The following is an 18,580-nucleotide window of genomic DNA, read 5'->3' as shown; positions in this document are numbered from 1 at the left end:
CACACAAGACAAAATAAGTTGAGTGCAAATTCAACATTGGTTATACACCACATTTTCTAAATAATACGTATTTATAGTTTTGTAAGAAATAATATTTAAATCTCACAGACAAATTATGTAGATTTAGTTTAAGGTCGCGCAGAAACAAAAGCCAATCCCATTTGCTGTTTATACTTCTCCAACAATATTTTATCAACACCTCTCTTCGACTGTGAACTCAAAATTCTTTTTCGCACCGTGTGTGTTTATTTTTAAAATAACGTCCAATTAAATTGAACTTTACCAATTTTATGTATATTCAATACAAAAGTATGTAGTGTCCCTATAAATTTAGGTAGGTTACTAAATATATTATTAATTTTCAAAAGCGCGACAATCATACTACCTTTTCCATTCATCTAACGCATGATAAATGCACGGGGTCTTTTGGAATGGAAAAAAATTGTTAAAGGTTCACAAGTTTAGTATAAATGAAAAGCCCCCAAAGTGAATTGTTGTTTCACCCGTAACCCAATGCAAGACAATTCATATTAAATTACTATGTTGTCTGTTCATTATTAATTTATAATTCTTTTTATCAATGCTTCTTATGTGAGTTAAAAAAAAGTGAAGAGAGAAGAAGAAAAAAACTAGAGACAGAGAGAATCAGTCTGGAGTTGAATGCATATTAGTAACAAAGAAGTTTTTGGACAAGGGCAGAGGGTCTCCTCGTTGTATATAAGCATTTCAAGGTATGTTAGTTCTTTCTTGACCCACTTTGCACAGCAAATTTCACACAAATGGACGTGAAAGAGAAAGAGAATCACAAACTAATATGAGTCAAACAACCAATTAAAGGAAGTACATGGGAATTATATGTGATATCACCTCTTTGCACACTTATGGGGAAGATAGCTAGTTTTTCATATTTTGCAATTCCCATATTTATGAACAAATACAATGTTGTTGAAGAGTGGGAAAAAAATGTTAAATTTGTCTTTCAATCCCACTATCGTTATCAATGTCAGATTAAACCTTAAGGTTTTTATAACTTGATGAAAAATTTGAAAAAAAAAAAAAAAGTTAAAACATGGCGCTTTAGGAGATAACAGTGGCGTAACCAAGGAAGATATTGTGTCTCAAAACCCTTAATATATTTTAAGTTTCTATTAGTCGTAAAAACAAAACTGATTATTTCCATGCTGAAAAATTCATGAAAAATATTAACGAGTTTCGAAAGTTAAAAAATCTATTAAATGTTATTTTAAATACCAAGTGTTAAATATTAAATGTCAAATTTTAGGACAGAAACGTCAAAAGTTATAAAAAAAATGTCAAATTTGAATGAAACGTTAAATGTTCGAAAAGAAACATTAAATATCAGAAAAAATAAGAAAGGTTAAAAAAAAGACATCATTCGTTAGAAAAGACTCGTTGAACGAGGTTCAACGTTAGAATTTCATAAACAAATTGTGAAAAGCTGCTAATTCGAAAGCAATATTCGTTAAAACGTTAAAGAAAACCCGATTTTCATAAACCTCGACATACATATAAGTCGTTCTACTTAATCCAATTTCAATGTCCTTAAAAAAGCTTTCTACAGCTTCTCTTTGAATAGTTTTCTGGCTATGCCTATGTGAAATAACGTACAAAATGACTTAGCAGGGACTTTTTTCAACACAATACAGAAAATTTATAATAAAAATACAAAAAGCTCAATTTTTGAGCTTTTCCATGAATTTATTTCAAAATATCCTTCATTATTCTTATAAATCCTTGCATAAATCTTAATGAAAAGAAGTCGAAAAATCCACGCCTTTACTTTCAATCATCTTCTGGATTACCACCCAATTTTAACTAAACAAAAATCGATTTTCACATATCTATACAACACATCAAAAAGCTTGAACAATTCTAAGCTCTTACGATCATGTGGAATCTCCATGCGGATATTTTCTTTTTGCATAAATTGTTGATGCGAATTTTTGTAAGGTTTTCCGCGTTATGGTGTCGAATGATAGTTGATGAGATTTTAAATGACGAATATATGTTTCACACACTCATTTGGATGAAATGTGTAAATTGCTAATTTATTTCAATGTATGCGTATATAATTTATTAATTACATACACACAACAAACTGTATATGTTGACTCATGGTGTGTATTTTGAAGGGTAGGTATATTTTTAATGTAGCATTGATGCTCAACTGTGTGTAGTATGCTATGTTTTACGTTTTTTTTTTCTAACTTCTCACTTTGTAAAGTAAGTTTGTCGTCATTCCAAGGACCAGGAAGTGAGAAAGAGCATGTGGTGCGCGATGTTTATGTAATTTCATTGATGGACACATTGCCAATTGAGCCAGGGCAAGATGAGTGAGGTATAGAGTTGTGTGTGATCATACTGTGTTTGATGTTTGTATGTACTTAGATGTTTTCGTGATAATTTCGTATTAATGCTAATTATGCTAAATATTATGTATAATGCTTCCCATCGTGTCATAAACAGAAATGACAATTTTGAGGGCTATTCTTCTCCCACATTGCAAATTGCGATGCTCACACTTTTTTTTTTATTTATAAAAATTATATTCATTGCAAAAACATGATTTGGAAAAAAAGAAGGGAATTTCCTCGTTTGCAGTTAGAAGGTGAAATAGCAATTGTCAGTTTCACAAAATTACAAGTTTCACTCGCAATTGTGTGCGCTATTGTTGTGCTCTTCTGCCTTTGGATGGCAATGAAAATTAATTTGTCAGTTTTCCTCATGTCACACCACGTATACTCTGAAAAGAAGATGAGTTTGAAACATAGAGCATACGAGTAGGAAAAAAAATCACAATTCACTTATGCTTTACGTATGTGACATTGTATTGTGTGGGATTAATATTGATTTCTCCCTTGACGATGTGCACACACCTCTCACTCCCCACTACCTATATATGCCATGAGATGTGAAAAATTCAATGCAAATGGAAGGGAAAAAAAATAATGAAAATTCAGATTGTGTGGGTTTTTCATCTTGATTTTTCAAGTCTATCCATTACAAAATACCACGTTTTGTTTTCACAGATTGTGGCAGTTTAGAGAAATCCTCACGTGTGAAGGCTAATAAGTAATCCAACTGAAGACTTCGCTCCATGATGAGGACGTTTGCATAACATTTGTGAATTTACAATTAAATCTGTCAATTTTAATTTTATAAAAAAAAACTTTTCTTTTCATTATATTGTATCAGCAGACCTAGATTCTAGGTTATAAGCCAAGCCCTTGGCTCATAAAATAGTGAAATAGGGTGAAATTTTCAAACTAGTTCGGCCTGAGTTTCTTAAGCTAGGTCTAACTTTCATAAGCCAGACCTAAGTTTTTTTTAAAGCTAAGCCTAAGTTGTTTTTAAGCTAGACCTAAGTTTTAAAAGCCAAGCCTAATTTATTTCAATCAAGCCTAAGTTTTTTTTAACTTTCTTTAACTTATTTAAGCTAGGCCTGGGCTTCTTATAGTGAGTTTAAGTTTTTAGGATCAGGCTTTCAGGTTAGGTCAGGCTAAAAATCATCGAAAAATGCATTTAGCTCCGATTCCGTCTGATCTATTTATCTTTAAAAAGTTTTAATATGAATCAAGACTTATGTAAGTATTAAGTCTATCAAAACTATGATTCAAAATTTTCATTAACGAATTTGAAGCAAAGACAACAATTAAAATCCAAAATTTCCGTATTAGTTTAAAGTTAATTCACCACCCCTTGGCATTTGTGTATACCTTGTTCTTGTTTTGCCTCAATGGAGACGCCAGGTGGTGATGGAGACGCCTGGTGTATAATGTCAGCCACAGTTTTACACACAAAAAAAGAGACACAGACTCTTCATCTACCTCGCGTCTTATACTTCTTTTTTCTATCCTCAAAGTGTCTGGCTTTTAAATTGATCTATTTTGTAAACTGTCAATATACATAAGTTACTTCCCACATACGTATATATTTTAGCTAGGGGGCTTTTTTTTTCGTGGAAAAAAAAGAGCGCTGAGAGAGATCTGTGCTGTAGTAATAATATGGAAAAACATTGATTCAGCGGGGAGGGAAAGTGAGAGATGGAGAGGTGAATAGAAAAATGAGAACATTTCCTTCATATCATCACAGTTTTTCACAACAATTTCCATTCAATGGCACCTCAATGTGAAAGACAATGACCAACTTGTGCCTCTAATGTGTATGTATTATGTACAAAAGTGATTTGTAACAGTTTTTTTTTTTTTGAGATTGTATGTAGGAGTGAGAAAGTTTCCAAGGTATATTGGGCAGTACTCATTGTTCAATTTTCTGTCCCCGCTGTATACATTGATGATTTAATCACGGTGACTGTGACCCTATTTGATCATCGATATCTCTCCCATTATAATTACCCATCCTACGGTGTCTTTTATTTATATACATAACGTAGACAGGATAAAGTGAAGTGAAACACTCTGAAGGATGATTCCATGTTATTATTTAACCCAACACTTTATCCCCATTGGGAGGGTTTGTCATTTGTATTTTTCACAACATCCTCTCTTAAGATCATCCACACATTTTCAATGGTACGATGGGGACACCCTTCGCTCTTCATCTTTTCATTTAAAGCCATTGTTGTGGTTTGTTGGGGAAAGATGTGATAAATGATGGTTAATGCTTAGAGATGTTATAAATTATACGCAATCTATGTTGAGGGGGCGGGTGTACCACGTAGACAGGGAGACGTGCTTTTATCCCATTTATGAGATAAAAGTACGACAGAGAGAGTGAGCAATACGATGTGAAGTTGGTGATAATGATGGGGAGCATAGCATGTCCGTTGAAGAAGGTCTTTTTGCGCTCACACACAGCTTCCCAAGGAGAAAATTACTCTTTGCGATGCCTTGGAAAAAGTTTAGAAAGTGTCTTCATTTTTATTAATTTCGGTAAAAGTGGTCCCTCAGTGAGTTGGGCACTTTTTTCTTCTTCTTTTGGGCACCATGCGCTCATTGAGGTTTTAGTTATATATCCTCAGTGTTATTGATTGCAATGCATTTATCAGTGTCTGGTAGACGACCATGGTCATCAGGTGAATGTCTCTGTATATTAAATTATTGAGAGTGAGAGATTTAAAGAAAGAAATCAAATATGAATGGATGATTTGATAGTTTTGGTGGCAAATAGAGGTCATTTTTCATTATAAAAATCGTCCTTCTCGAAGTAGAAACGGTTTTGATTTTACTACTTTAGCAGAACAAGGCTAAGATTGAGGAGCAAGAGACCTAAATTCAAGCTTAATCATAAAAAAAAGTATTCGATTTTACATCTCAAAAGGTTTAGATTGACGAGCAAAAGCCTTAAAAATAGGTACTTAATTCAATCATTAAAAAGTTAATTGGTTTTAGTCCTGAAACGGTTCAGATTAAGAAGTAAAAGCTTAAAAGGCAGGTAATCAATTCAAGTGATTCAAGTCAAAAAAAAGTGATTAAATTTGGAATAATATAGGTAGGGGTAACTGGGGTAAAATGGTGAATTTGAAAAAAAAATAAAAATTAATAACTCAAGAAGCAGTGAGAGCTAATCTGTCTAATTTTGTCAGCAGTTGCACTTTATACCCCTGCCTAAACCTAGAAAGTTTCATAATAATTGATCCAATATTTTGGCTTTTATTTGAAAAACAAATTTTTCGAACCTCAAAGTTACTCTGACCACTCAACTACAAATTCAGTTTTGGCGAAATTCTCTGCAATATTTTTGATCCAAATGCATTTTTAGACAGAGTAACTATTGCTAAACACGAATCTAATCTGAATTTTACGAAAAAATTTTCCGAGTTTTCCCGTAAAACACTGATAGTAAAAAGTACCGCTTGGGGCAAAATGGTGAATTTGGTGTTTTTTTTTTTTAAATAACTTTTTAAATTTTTGAAAAAATAATTTCCCTTAATTACTATAACTATTATATACAATTTGGGATGTTTAATCACTTACTATTAGGTACCAATTTTTATAAACTAAAAAAATAAAAAAGGCAATTTCTTAAATTTAACCCTTTTTTAATTTTTTGTATTTTTTTTTATTAAAAAAAAGTTTTAATTGGTACACAAATCTCTCATTCTCAATAGATATTATAGTGCCTTGCTAAAATAATTTCATTAAATTAAGATTAGCGAACAAAAAAACGCAATTAACCGTTTTACCCCAGGATTTTTGGAACAGGCAAATTTGGAAGGGTTTGGAAAATGGTCTGAAAAAGCATTTTCCCATTGAGATAGAGAAAAATCGTCTGAGACAAAGTTGTAGCCCGGAAAATTTCCTATAAGATAGTCGTCATGGGAAATCTCAAATATTTCCATGGAACTCAGGAAAAATTATCTCCCAAAAATTCACCGAATTACCCCAGTTTCCCCTAACCAAATAAATTGCCAAGAAGGAACTCCAATGTCTAAGAAACAAAAACTTCTGGACTTAATTCTGAAAATCTATCATACCTATAAGAAGAATACAAATCATACAATATTCTATTCAAGTTTTCGCATTTCAAAGTCTGCGAAAAAAGTGAAAAAAAGTCCCCAACTTCAATTTCTCCAATATCTCTCTATCACTATTGCATCGTTGCACAAATTGCAAAAAGTTTTGTGTAACATTGGTAAACACATTTGTTGCAAATATTGATTAATTTTATCATGAGCATACACAAGAGCATCTGTTATGCAATAAATCTTCCATTGGGACACAACAGTAACAAAATGATGAAATGTTGCGAAAATATATTTTACAAAAATGGTGATGATTTTTTATTGAGAAAAATAAGGAATTGATGAAAAATAATAAAGACAGACGTTGGTTGTATGAAAAAAGGGAAAGTATAAAATGCCAATCATGATATTTTGCTTTATTGTCTGGCATAAGAAAAGTATCATTTCTCTCTCACTCTCACTTGTTGGTAAAAGAGATTGCTAACACTCGAAGGCATCAATGTGAATTTTCTAAAAAGCGAAATGCGGAGGTAAAAACGCACTACAAAACTTTTCCCATAATATTTTTCTTAATAATCTCTCCCCATTACACCCTGTGAGTGATAATATTCCAATAGAAAGTCAATCATAACGCGTCCAGTTATTAAAGTTGGTATACCACAACGCGGATGGGTCAGTCTATGCGTTGTAATTTAATTTGTGAGTAGTATTAGTAGGCAAAGTCTATTTTTTGTAAAATTTAGCAATTTGACAGATTAAAATGATTATATCTTTAGTTCTATTAGACCTACAGAAATTTCTTGACTAGTTATGGAAAGCTATTGAAATAAGCTATAATCTGACATATATTTCGATACATTTCAAGGTCACCTCCAGAACACAAAATGGCGGTTATTTGTTTGATCAAAACAGTTTTTTGCACTTTTTGTCCTCAGGGAATGATTCTAGAGGTTTCTGATGTTCTAAAAAGTTGTAGAGTTTTGTAAACCCTTTAATTTGATACTAAGATGAGCAAAATCGGTCAAGCAGTGCAGGAGATATAGCTCTTAGAACTTTTCAAATTCCAGAAATTTTCAAATGGCTATATCTTCTAAACGGCGACATAGATTTTCTTCATTTTCGGACTGGTGATAGATATTGAGTCAGGCTACAACATATCAAAATTTAAAGGAAAACGATAACAGATGTTCGGAGATATTGCCCCTTTAAGTTAGGCAATTTTTGTTTTCGATTTTAGCGCCTCTTGCGGACATTTCTGGAACTTGAAATGTTCTAGACAGTTGTAGGGCTTTTCAATACCTTTCATTTGATACCAAGATGGTCAAAATCGGTCAAGCCGTTCTCTAGTTATATTGAAAAAACACTTTTTGCTTTAAACCGCCATATTTGCTAAACGGCTTGACCGATTTTCAAGTATGAGTTATCGATGAAAACGTCTCACTGAGCACTAAAACATACTAAAATTTCAGACCTCTAACTATAAGGGAAGTGGTTGACGATAGTTCAAAATGGCGGACGGCGGCCATCTTGGATTTTAAAAATGCGAAAAAATGAAATTTTACACCCACATTTCTATACAAAACTTCAAACCGGAAGTCTTTATCTGTTACTGTTCTTGAGCTATAAGCCAAAGTTTGGGCCACCGGACGGCAGGCCGGCCGGATCAAAAATTTTCCACCACCATTTTCGTAATGTGGGATGTCTAAAACGTGCTTATACGAAGTTTGAGCCCGATCTGAGGTGGTCGGTTTTTCCGATGATTACAATACTTGGTATGTCACGATTGTGGTATACCAACTAATTTTCACACACGTGACACATCATACGGAAAACATGACTATGTTTAAAATCTACTTTACTTTCATGTCATGTTTCGCGCGCGCAATGGTTAAAATGCCCCAACACAAGAGTTGAGAAGTTATTGCTCAAAATGTTTGTATAAGGAGTGAAATGAACCAAATATGCACGTTTAAATGGTATATAAGATGCCATAGGTTGTGTGAAAAATACAGCCAGCAAGAAGGGAGGAGGTACAGAAGAAGACAAAAAAAGAAGAGCATTTTTCTTTATACTCTCGAAAAAAAAAATAACAGCCACAGGAGATATTTTTTTTTTTTTATCAATTGAAAAATGACATCGTGACTTTTCTCTTTTTATTTAAAAAAAGAAAAAACTTTTTTTATTCGCAAAGTGAAGGTGGAGATTGCACACAGATGATGTGATGAAAATGAGAGAGTGCTGCTGGCTGGATTTGTGACTCCACATTGGAAACTCTCCACCAATTTATTCATAATGCTCTATGTGAGTACTTTTTCCTTTGTGTAAATTGTAATCGAAAGTTTCACCATTTTTGCGTAAGGAGGGAAAATTCACGTACAGAAGAGAGTATCACTTTTCACATGGTTTCACTCTATAGAGAGATAGGCCTTTTTGTAGGTATATATGCATACATACAAATATATAGATTGTGAGTGCATTAAAAATTAACTTTTCATTATTTAGAAAGTGAATTCGCGTAACTCCAGTTACACCTCTATTTCATTGTGAGATTTTTGTTGGTGACCGCATATGCATAAAGGCATATGGAGACATCGTATGTTTTGTGAGGAAAAAAGATCAATAAAAAAGTGGCAAAATGCTTGTTAAATTCAATTGGAAAGAATGCAAAAGAAATTTTATAGAAATTTTAAATTATAAATTGAGGTTCATTATTTTTAGAGAGAAAAAAAACATTCGTGATTAGGTTTGAAAGTTTGTGAGAGACTTTAAAAAATTTATCTATTTATTTATCAATCATGATGCATAATGAACTTTAAACAATTTATAATTTAATAATAATTTTAATGAATTTAAAATTAAAGTTCCTTCAAAGAAAGAATTTTTTTCTATAAATCTCACTACATCCAGGAAACTTGCCCTAAGCACTAGTCTGCAAAGGGCAGAATAAATTTTATTCTATTCCAGGAAACTTTCTTGAACTCCCTGTACAAGTTATTAGACAAAATTTAAAGTTTTTCTACCTCAAATTAAATACAATAATCTTTTAATATAAATCTATAAATTCCTAATAAAGGAATTTATTAAATTAGTATTTAATTTATTTGCACTAAAGTTTAAGAATTCACTTAAAAAAAAAGTCAATTTGTTAAGCAAATATACACAAAAACTTAACAATTTAGTGAAAGAATTCAAAAACATATATTAAATAAGCACATCAACAATAGCTCTCAAACCTCATCCTAATTGTTTACTCCAATCATTAAAGTATTTTCCTCTTGTGTGTCAAGAGATTCTCTTTTGCTCTTTCGCCCCCTCCCTTCTACAATGCCCCATCAAAGTCAGACAAATAGGATAAAAGCTTTCTAGAAGGAAAACTTTCTTCATTTTGATGTGGGTTCTTCGGCAATTTCATTTGTCCTCACATAGGGCGAGGTGGAAAAAGGCATTGATGGTATGAGAGATTCCAATAAAATCCCATGCAGAGAGTGAGTGCCTTTTCCAAAGGGAAAGGCAAAAAAGTTTAATATCACTCCCTCCCTCTTGCATATCGAACAAAATGTTTATCTTTCTCTTCAGGGTCTCTCTTCTCTTCCCATACAAAAATGTCTCTCACATCTTTCACTTTAGATTACGTCAGCAAATGGTTAAGGAAGAAGAGTGAAAATGAGGAAGAATATGTAGGTGGAATAAGAAGGAATGAGGTGTACTAGACCCACCTGTTCATGGTCTATTTCTGGTATAATACACATTTTATTCTATTTTGTTACATTTCCATTTGACAGTTGTAAATACTTGATTGCTTCTTTCAACATGAACAAGTACATTGTGAAGCCATAAAATAATTGATATTGATAAATTATTTATTGCATACCTTTAGGCGTAATTTGGTAGTATACCTCTATTAATATTGGATCAATGTAGAAGACGCAAAATTGTATCTGACGCAATAGTAGTTAAGTAGGGATTCAGGCCTCCCCGATGACTCATAGCATTAATGACGTCACAGGTCTCGGCTCGTGTGAGTCATAATGTTGTGGAAGGTCAGTGATTTGTTGTGACGTCATGTGGTGGACGCCACCTTGAAAATTTTATTTTGTCGGCCATTTTGAATTACGTCATGATTTTGTCGGCCATTTTGAATTACGTCATGTTTTTGTCGGCCATTTTGTATGATGTCACATTTTAGCCGCCATATTGAATTTTATCCCGCCATTTTGAATTTAATCCGCCATTTTGAATTATGATTTTTATATTTCGCCATATTGGATTTGACTGCCATATTGTTTTTTGGTCCTCCATCTTTGTTTTAGTCCGCCATCTTTGTTAACCTGGATTTTGTCGGCAGACAAAATCCTGGTTATAATAAGATATTCTGGATTTTGTCGGCAGACAAAATCCTGGTTATAATAAGATATTCTGGATTTTGTCGGCAGACAAAATCCAGGTTATATTAAGATATTCTGGATTTTGTCGGCAGACAAAATCCTGGTTATAATAAGATATTCTGGATTTTGTCGGCAGACAAAATCCTGGTTATAATAAGATATTCTGGATTTTGTCGGCAGACAAAATCCTGGTTATAATAAGATATTCTGGATTTTGTCTGCCGACAAAATCCAGGTTATATTAAGATATTCTGGATTTTGTCGGCAGACAAAATCCTGGTTAAAATAAGATATTCTGGATTTTGTCGGCAGACAAAATCCTGGTTATAATAAGATATTCTGGATTTTGTCGGCAGACAAAATCCTGGTTATAATAAGATATTCTGGATTTTGTCTGCCGACAAAATCCAGGTTATATTAAGATATTCTGGATTTTGTCTGCCGACAAAATCCTGGTTATAATAAGATATTCTGGATTTTGTCGGCAGACAAAATCCTGGTTATAATAAGATATTCTGGATTTTGTCGGCAGACAAAATCCTGGTTATAATAAGATATTCTGGATTTTGTCGGCAGACAAAATCCTGGTTATAATAAGATATTCTGGATTTTGTCGGCAGACAAAATCCTGGTTATAATAAGATATTCTGGATTTTTTCGGCAGACAAAATCCTGGTTATAATAAGATATTCTGGATTTTGTCGGCAGACAAAATCCTGGTTATAATAAGATATTCTGGATTTTGTCTGCCGACAAAATCCAGGTTATATTAAGATATTCTGGATTTTGTCTGCCGACAAAATCCTGGTTATAATAAGATATTCTGGATTTTGTCGGCAGACAAAATCCTGGTTATAATAAGATATTCTGGATTTTGTCGGCAGACAAAATCCTGGTTATAATAAGATATTCTGTATTTTGTCGGCAGACAAAATCCAGGTTATAATAAGATATTCTGGATTTTGTCTGCCGACAAAATCCTGGTTATAATAAGATATTCTGGATTTTGTCGGCAGACAAAATCCTGGTTATAATAAGATATTCTGGATTTTGTCTGCCGACAAAATCCAGGTTATATTAAGATATTCTGGATTTTGTCGGCAGACAAAATCCTGGTTATAATAAGATATTCTGGATTTTGTCTGCCGACAAAATCCAGGTTATATTAAGATATTCTGGATTTTGTCGGCAGACAAAATCCTGGTTAAAATAAGATATTCTGGATTTTGTCGGCAGACAAAATCCTGGTTATAATAAGATATTCTGGATTTTGTCGGCAGACAAAATCCTGGTTATAATAAGATATTCTGGATTTTGTCGGCAGACAAAATCCTGGTTATAATAAGATATTCTGGATTTTGTCTGCCGACAAAATCCAGGTTATATTAAGATATTCTGGATTTTGTCTGCCGACAAAATCCAGGTTATATTAAGATATTCTGGATTTTGTCGGCAGACAAAATCCAGGTTATATTAAGATATTCTGGATTTTGTCGGCAGACAAAATCCTGGTTATAATAAGATATTCTGGATTTTGTCGGCAGACAAAATCCTGGTTATAATAAGATATTCTGGATTTTGTCGGCAGACAAAATCCAGGTTATATTAAGATATTCTGGATTTTGTCTGCCGACAAAATCCAGGTTATAATAAGATATTCTGGATTTTGTCGGCAGACTGTCTGCCGACAAAATCCAGGTTAACAAAGATGGCGGACTAAAACAAAGATGGAGGACCAAAAAACAATATGGCAGTCAAATCCAATATGGCGAAATATAAAAATCATAATTCAAAATGGCGGATTAAATTCAAAATGGCGGGATAAAATTCAATATGGCGGCTAAAATGTGACATCATACAAAATGGCCGACAAAAACATGACGTAATTCAAAATGGCCGACAAAAACATGACGTAATTCAAAATGGCCGACAAAATAAAATTTTCAAGATGGCGTCCACCACATGACGTCACCACAAATCACTGACCTTCCTCAAAAACAACGTCACGGCACTGACCTCGCTCAATTTCCCCGTCGCTATGACGTCACAACAAATCACTGACCTTCCACAACATTATGACTCACACGAGCCGAGACCTGTGACGTCATTAATGCTATGAGTCATCGGGGAGGCCTGAATCCCTACTTAACTACTCGCAATATTTCGCAATATTATTCTTAAATTTAATTTAACTCCTCAAGTTAATTTGAAGGATTGTATTAGTAGATACCTACCTACCACCAAAATGCCCCTAAAGGTATTCAATGCGAAACAAATTCAAAGAAGGCATAAGACAAAAATATTTCTTAGAATTCCCGGTTTAGAAGATTTGTCTTCTGCTTGACCAAGCTTTTGTGTGAAAAATAATCGGGTAACTCAAACCAAAATCCCTAAACTAAACGGTAAATCCTATTCAGCCATTCATGGTTCCTTAACCGCATTTATCAAGATAATATCAAAATCTAAAATCCCCCAAAATTCTCAAAGGGGAAATAAATGTATATCCCAACTGAATCTATTCATCCCAAAAATTCAACCATCTCTCCCCTTCTTTTTGGAAATTTTCCCCATCAAACGAAGAATGTTTTGTCATTTTTCATCAAGGATGAGTTCACCGAGAACAATAATACCTGACAAGAATTGGAAAAAGAAACCCTCACACAGCACTTTTTTTTCTATCTAGGACGGTAAATCCTCCCCAAAATATCTTCTGAACATTATGTGTGTAGGTAGGTGTACATACATAGTTGTGTAGTTAAATGTACAAAATATAACGTCGAATACAATCATTTAGCCCCTCATCACCCATTATATATAGAGAGAAATGTGAAAATTCATACGCACATTCACCCACTTCCGGGCTTCACATTCTGAGAACGAAACCGGGGGACGAAACGCAATTTTCCTTCACCTTTTGTGTTACTTCTCTCTTATACACCATCCTACATACATTTTATGGCGTTATGTATATTTTATGTGTTTTTAGATACAGATACACACATTGATATCATTCTAGCCCCCTTTTCCCAACTAACTATAGAGAGAGAGCAAGAGAGAGAGAGAGGGAGGAAACTTCCACCTGGGATATACCGCAGAGGGACGAGATGGAAACAGGGCAATATACCAACCCAAAAAACAAGGAATATCCCATGGGGATGGTGGAAACGGAAGGAAAATTAAATTTCTCAATATGTAATTCACTTCAGTTCACTAAACAATTTTCACAACAACAATAAATAACTTTAGGGGATCAACATCAATTCAAAAGGAATTTAGTTGCTTTTGGAATTCCAAAATGTTTCCAATTGGAAGATATCAGTGTTGGAAAAGAGGTCATTACCACTATAAGCTCAAAAAGCTCAAAAGCCTAATCACAGCCAGATAATTGGTCATTCCTCCTCAGAGTAGTGGGTTCAAGCCCCCTGTAGCTTGCCGTTTCTGCGCCCTTGCTTCAATTCTTCTCATTTCTTTCCACTTTTCTTCTTTTCCATCAAATTTTGAAAAATTCCTTGCAAAAAATTCAAAAAAGGTACCACATTTGAACTAGAATCATTCCTTTAAAATATTCAATCAAAAAGCAACTTCATTCTACCATCTTGTCGTTTCAGTTCATTTAACCAGTATTACGTGATTCATCTACAACCCCACCTTTTAGAAAATTCCTTTTGCCCTAAATATTTCTGGCTTTATATACGAAAGCACCCTACTAACCCCATATCCTCCATATCATTGCGTTGGAGTTTTGTAAAATTCAAGCAAATAACAAGTCATCCGTTTAGAAAGTCATCTAAATTTTAAGTGTAGGGGGGTTAATGTCCGAAAATTGAATCCCAACTTTCTACCATTTCTCATTTCATGAAAACCACCCCACTACTCGGGAACACCCCGCTATTATCCCTACGGCCTCAAAAACCCTGGCTATATATACCCCCGACTGAACCCCATTTTATACCCCAAATGCGTCACAGTGAATGCCCTCTTTCTCGGGCAAAGTTGAGACATTTTGTGGTTTATTTGGGAGTTGAAAAAGAGAACCGTATCGACTTGGCATCATTTCCCTCGCAAGTGCTCAATATTGTTCAGTGAACCAACCCTTCTGTGGGATTATTTTTTTTCCTCCATCCCTCCCTGGAAAAGGGGTGGAGGTTAACCTCATTTAGTGAATGCGAATGTGAATTTTCGGTCATAGCAATATTCCTGTGTGAATCATTGTTGAGTGGTATAATTTTGCTGTGATGGAGAGTTGCGCAGATATTCAACGGAGAGAGGGTTGATTTAAAAAGGGGCCTATGTATGTTTTTTTATTTGAAACTTGGCAGCTTCACAATTGATGGGTATATTCCGTGAACCCTTCGTGTTTGGAGGTTTTTTTTTTCATGGGGTGGTTTGGTGTCTCTAAAATTCACAATTTACGGACACTTTGGGGATTCTGAGGGAACTGCAAAAAAAAATTCTTCTCACTTCGTCTCTGCGCGTGGTGTATTAAAATTTTATTTGTACAGCCTTGAGGGGGATGATTTTACCTTGAAGTAAAGAAAATTTGCACGTACATTGTTGCCGAGGGAATGGAATTTGAAGAAAGGGAGATTGTGCGTTCCTTGGAATGGAGAAGAAGAGAAAATTTTGGTGTTTATATATGATAATTTTCTTGGAAGCATAGAGATGGATTTGATGTGGATACAAAGGAGATAAATCACAATTTCCCGCTTAATGCGAGGCGCAGGTCTATAAAATTGTATACTGCTATGTGTGGCAAGGGCTCAAGGGACACAGAAAGAGCCTTCAAAGTGGGTTGAATGCCAAGTACTGCGGGGGTGGTGGGTGGTTTGTACGAAAAAAAAATGTGCCATGAAATGGATTGGAGAATGCGAAGAGGATTCACTCTCGTGTGTATCCATTTTCACCCCTCGTTATACTGTTTTCCTCATGCTATCTCTCTCTGGTGCTTTTCCCCAGCGCGATTGCCTTCACCACCACCCAGATGGAAAACTCGCTTTCACCCCTCGCACATAGCAGCGACTGTGTGTGTAGGTGGCTTTGGTTGGAGAAGACCAAAAGGGATGGGAAGTGCCTTGGTTGGGATGAATAACTTCCAAGGTTTTTGCCATCATCCCCAACTACCGGATGCTTTTCGTATCATCCCGGAAGGTGGAGGAATGACACCCAAGCTTTTCCGTCTTTTGGGAAACATTTTGTACATGAAGAAATATATTTGCTACATACATACATATATAATAATTCCACGTGGAATTTTATTTGTTATTTCATACAAATATGATTAATATTTAAAATCAGAATCAGCACAATATTCCACATTGATTTTTCGGTAAAAGACAATAACCAAGGTGTGTCAAGGATCCCAGTCGGCACAAAAGGTCATTATAAAGTCTAATGTGCCGAAAATGATCGTTAGAATAACGTTGATTATTCGTCAAAAATAAGTCATTTTACGTGATAATGGGGAATAAAAAAGACCCACGTTGAAAGTCAGTACACCGTCAGAATAACGTTATTGGAAGAAATTTCTGACCTTTTTCTTACGTTGTACTGACCTTTAAAATTTGAGACCAAAAAGGGAAATTTTTGACATGGCATCTCAAAAAAAATTTCCCAAACATATTTCTCTCTCTAGCATACATGGTAGCATAGGATAATGGTGTCTTCTCTATTTCCCTACCAATATACCATGTTTATTAATATGGTATATTTTACAAGGAATATTTATAATTTTTTTTCGAAATTTTCTATATCTCAAATTTATATGCCGAAATACTTTACCGTCGCAAATAAGTCAAAAAGAACCTAAAATGGACCTTTCATTAAAAATTAATTATTTTTTATAAAAATTTTTGAAATATTTCTGATGATGGAAAATAGACTTTGCCTTTACTGCTTATTTAAAATGTCTTAGACATCCTTCCTATTGCTTAAAATGCTGACCCGGCTTGATTCAAAGGCAATTAAATATCCTGAATTTCGCTATAAAAATTATTGATACTTCCGGACACTTAAATCTACGCCATATCTCGTAGCTTAAAAATTTTTGTCACATATATTGTATTTGGCCGAAACGTTAAAATGAACAAAATGATATATAATGTAGAGGAAAAAGAGCTTTTTTTTTTAATAAATTTTATTAGGTATATTTTTTTTTTAAATAGATATCATATATTTGTATATCAAAAAGCAAAGTGTGCTTCAGTAAATTATTTTATGTAAAACGAAAACATATTAAATGCGATCAAATTAAATATTACTTAATCTTCAAGGAAACCAAGTTTTTACCTGAACCCATTTTCTCAGAAATATTTCTTTAAAAGTGTGTACCCAAAATGAAAACAGCCTAATACATTTTGTCTTATACGGATTATGACCTGCAAGCCTGCAATAAACATTTAAGAGATAAGGAGAGCAACCCTTGTAAACTGCAAAACAAGGGCAATTAAATTGCCTACCTGTGAATAATTTAGGGTTTTTAAGGACCTTAAATATTTATTTTGAAAAGAAAAATGTGAGATTTGGCAATTAAAGTTTATGCAATACATTATATGTACGTTAATGTATTTTTTCTCTTATTCTAGAAAAAAAAACTTGAAATAAATTGTAGGAAAATATTGCAAGAATTTGATAAAAATCATTTCTATCAAATGATCTTATGGGTCTAATAGAAAAAAATATTTTTGTGATCTTTTTTATTGAAAAGAAAACAGATTAATTATTCTTAATTTTGTGCTCGCGACAGGTTTACATTTGAATCTTAAGAAATTCTATGCGGATTTCCTTACGTTTGGATGTCCCTTTTTGAACGCTTGTTTCCTCTTAGGGAATTTCTGAAATGGTCTTCCAAGGCACCTACGTACAATCTTGGTCACCCGCATAAGCATTCTTCCCTATTGTTATATGACATGCGCGAAATACTAAAATAGCGGCAATAAATGACGAATTTCTTAATGAACAAGACCTGGCGCACCCTCATTATGATCTCCTTTAACGATTTCATTGATCATTTTGCTCATTTTTATTGATTTATTCGAGAAAATCGTGAAAAACCTAAACCAAAACAAACGCCTGTCAAAGGTCAAAAGAAGAGTGCAGAAATACAAAAAAGAAATATCCCACGCAGTCTTTCTCTTTCTGTCTCTTCCTCAACACCAAAGGTTGGTGGAGGGTAAGTATACTTACGGTATTCTGACGTTGAGATTTCGGCAGAAATTTTGGCCAAAGTTGATGGAGGGTCAGAAATTTTGTGCTTTCTTACGGTATACTGACGTTGTTAAGGAAGAAATTGAAAGTATATTTTTATATAATAAATGAGATTCTTCTGGTCAAAAAAGCTTCTAAAACGATTTGCTCTCTTTCAAACAATCATTTTAATGCATTTATATGCCATTTTAATTAGTTTTTGATGATAGAAAAAATGATTGATTTTTCATCTCACTGACCTTTAATGACTTACTTCTGACGATATTCCAACGTTTACACAAAAAATTGAATTTTAGCGAAAAAATTGAAGTAAATAAAGCAAACACGTCTTTTAATAGCTTTTTGATCATCTACAAATAGAATTGTAATGTTTTAATGACTAAAACTTTGATTTCTGAAAAATGACTAAAAATGCCTCAATTTTTACTGACTTTACTTACCAAATAATAACGTTATTCTGACGTTAGAATTTAGTAAGCTAATGACGAAATTCTGACCATTTTTTACGATAATCTAACGTTATTATAACGTTAATAAATAGTAAGTA

General features: G+C 33.7%; 2 protein-coding genes across 4 annotated transcripts in view; one reads left to right on the top strand and one right to left on the bottom strand.

Annotated features, from left to right (window-relative positions):
- LOC129787307 (DNA-binding protein RFX2) overlaps nucleotides 1-18,580 on the top strand; it is an 865,065-nt gene that overhangs the window by 263,099 nt on the left and 583,386 nt on the right. The window lies entirely within an intron of this gene.
- The window catches only part of LOC129787338 (protein roadkill), a 137,330-nt gene that overhangs the window by 78,030 nt on the left and 40,720 nt on the right, over nucleotides 1-18,580 (bottom strand). The gene's annotated exons all lie outside the window — the stretch shown is intronic.

Source organism: Lutzomyia longipalpis, chromosome 1, assembly GCF_024334085.1.
Source record: "Lutzomyia longipalpis isolate SR_M1_2022 chromosome 1, ASM2433408v1".
NCBI lineage: Eukaryota > Metazoa > Arthropoda > Insecta > Diptera > Psychodidae > Lutzomyia > Lutzomyia longipalpis.
Note: the sequence above shows the minus strand (reverse complement) of the source record. Positions and strands in the feature narration are given on the sequence as shown.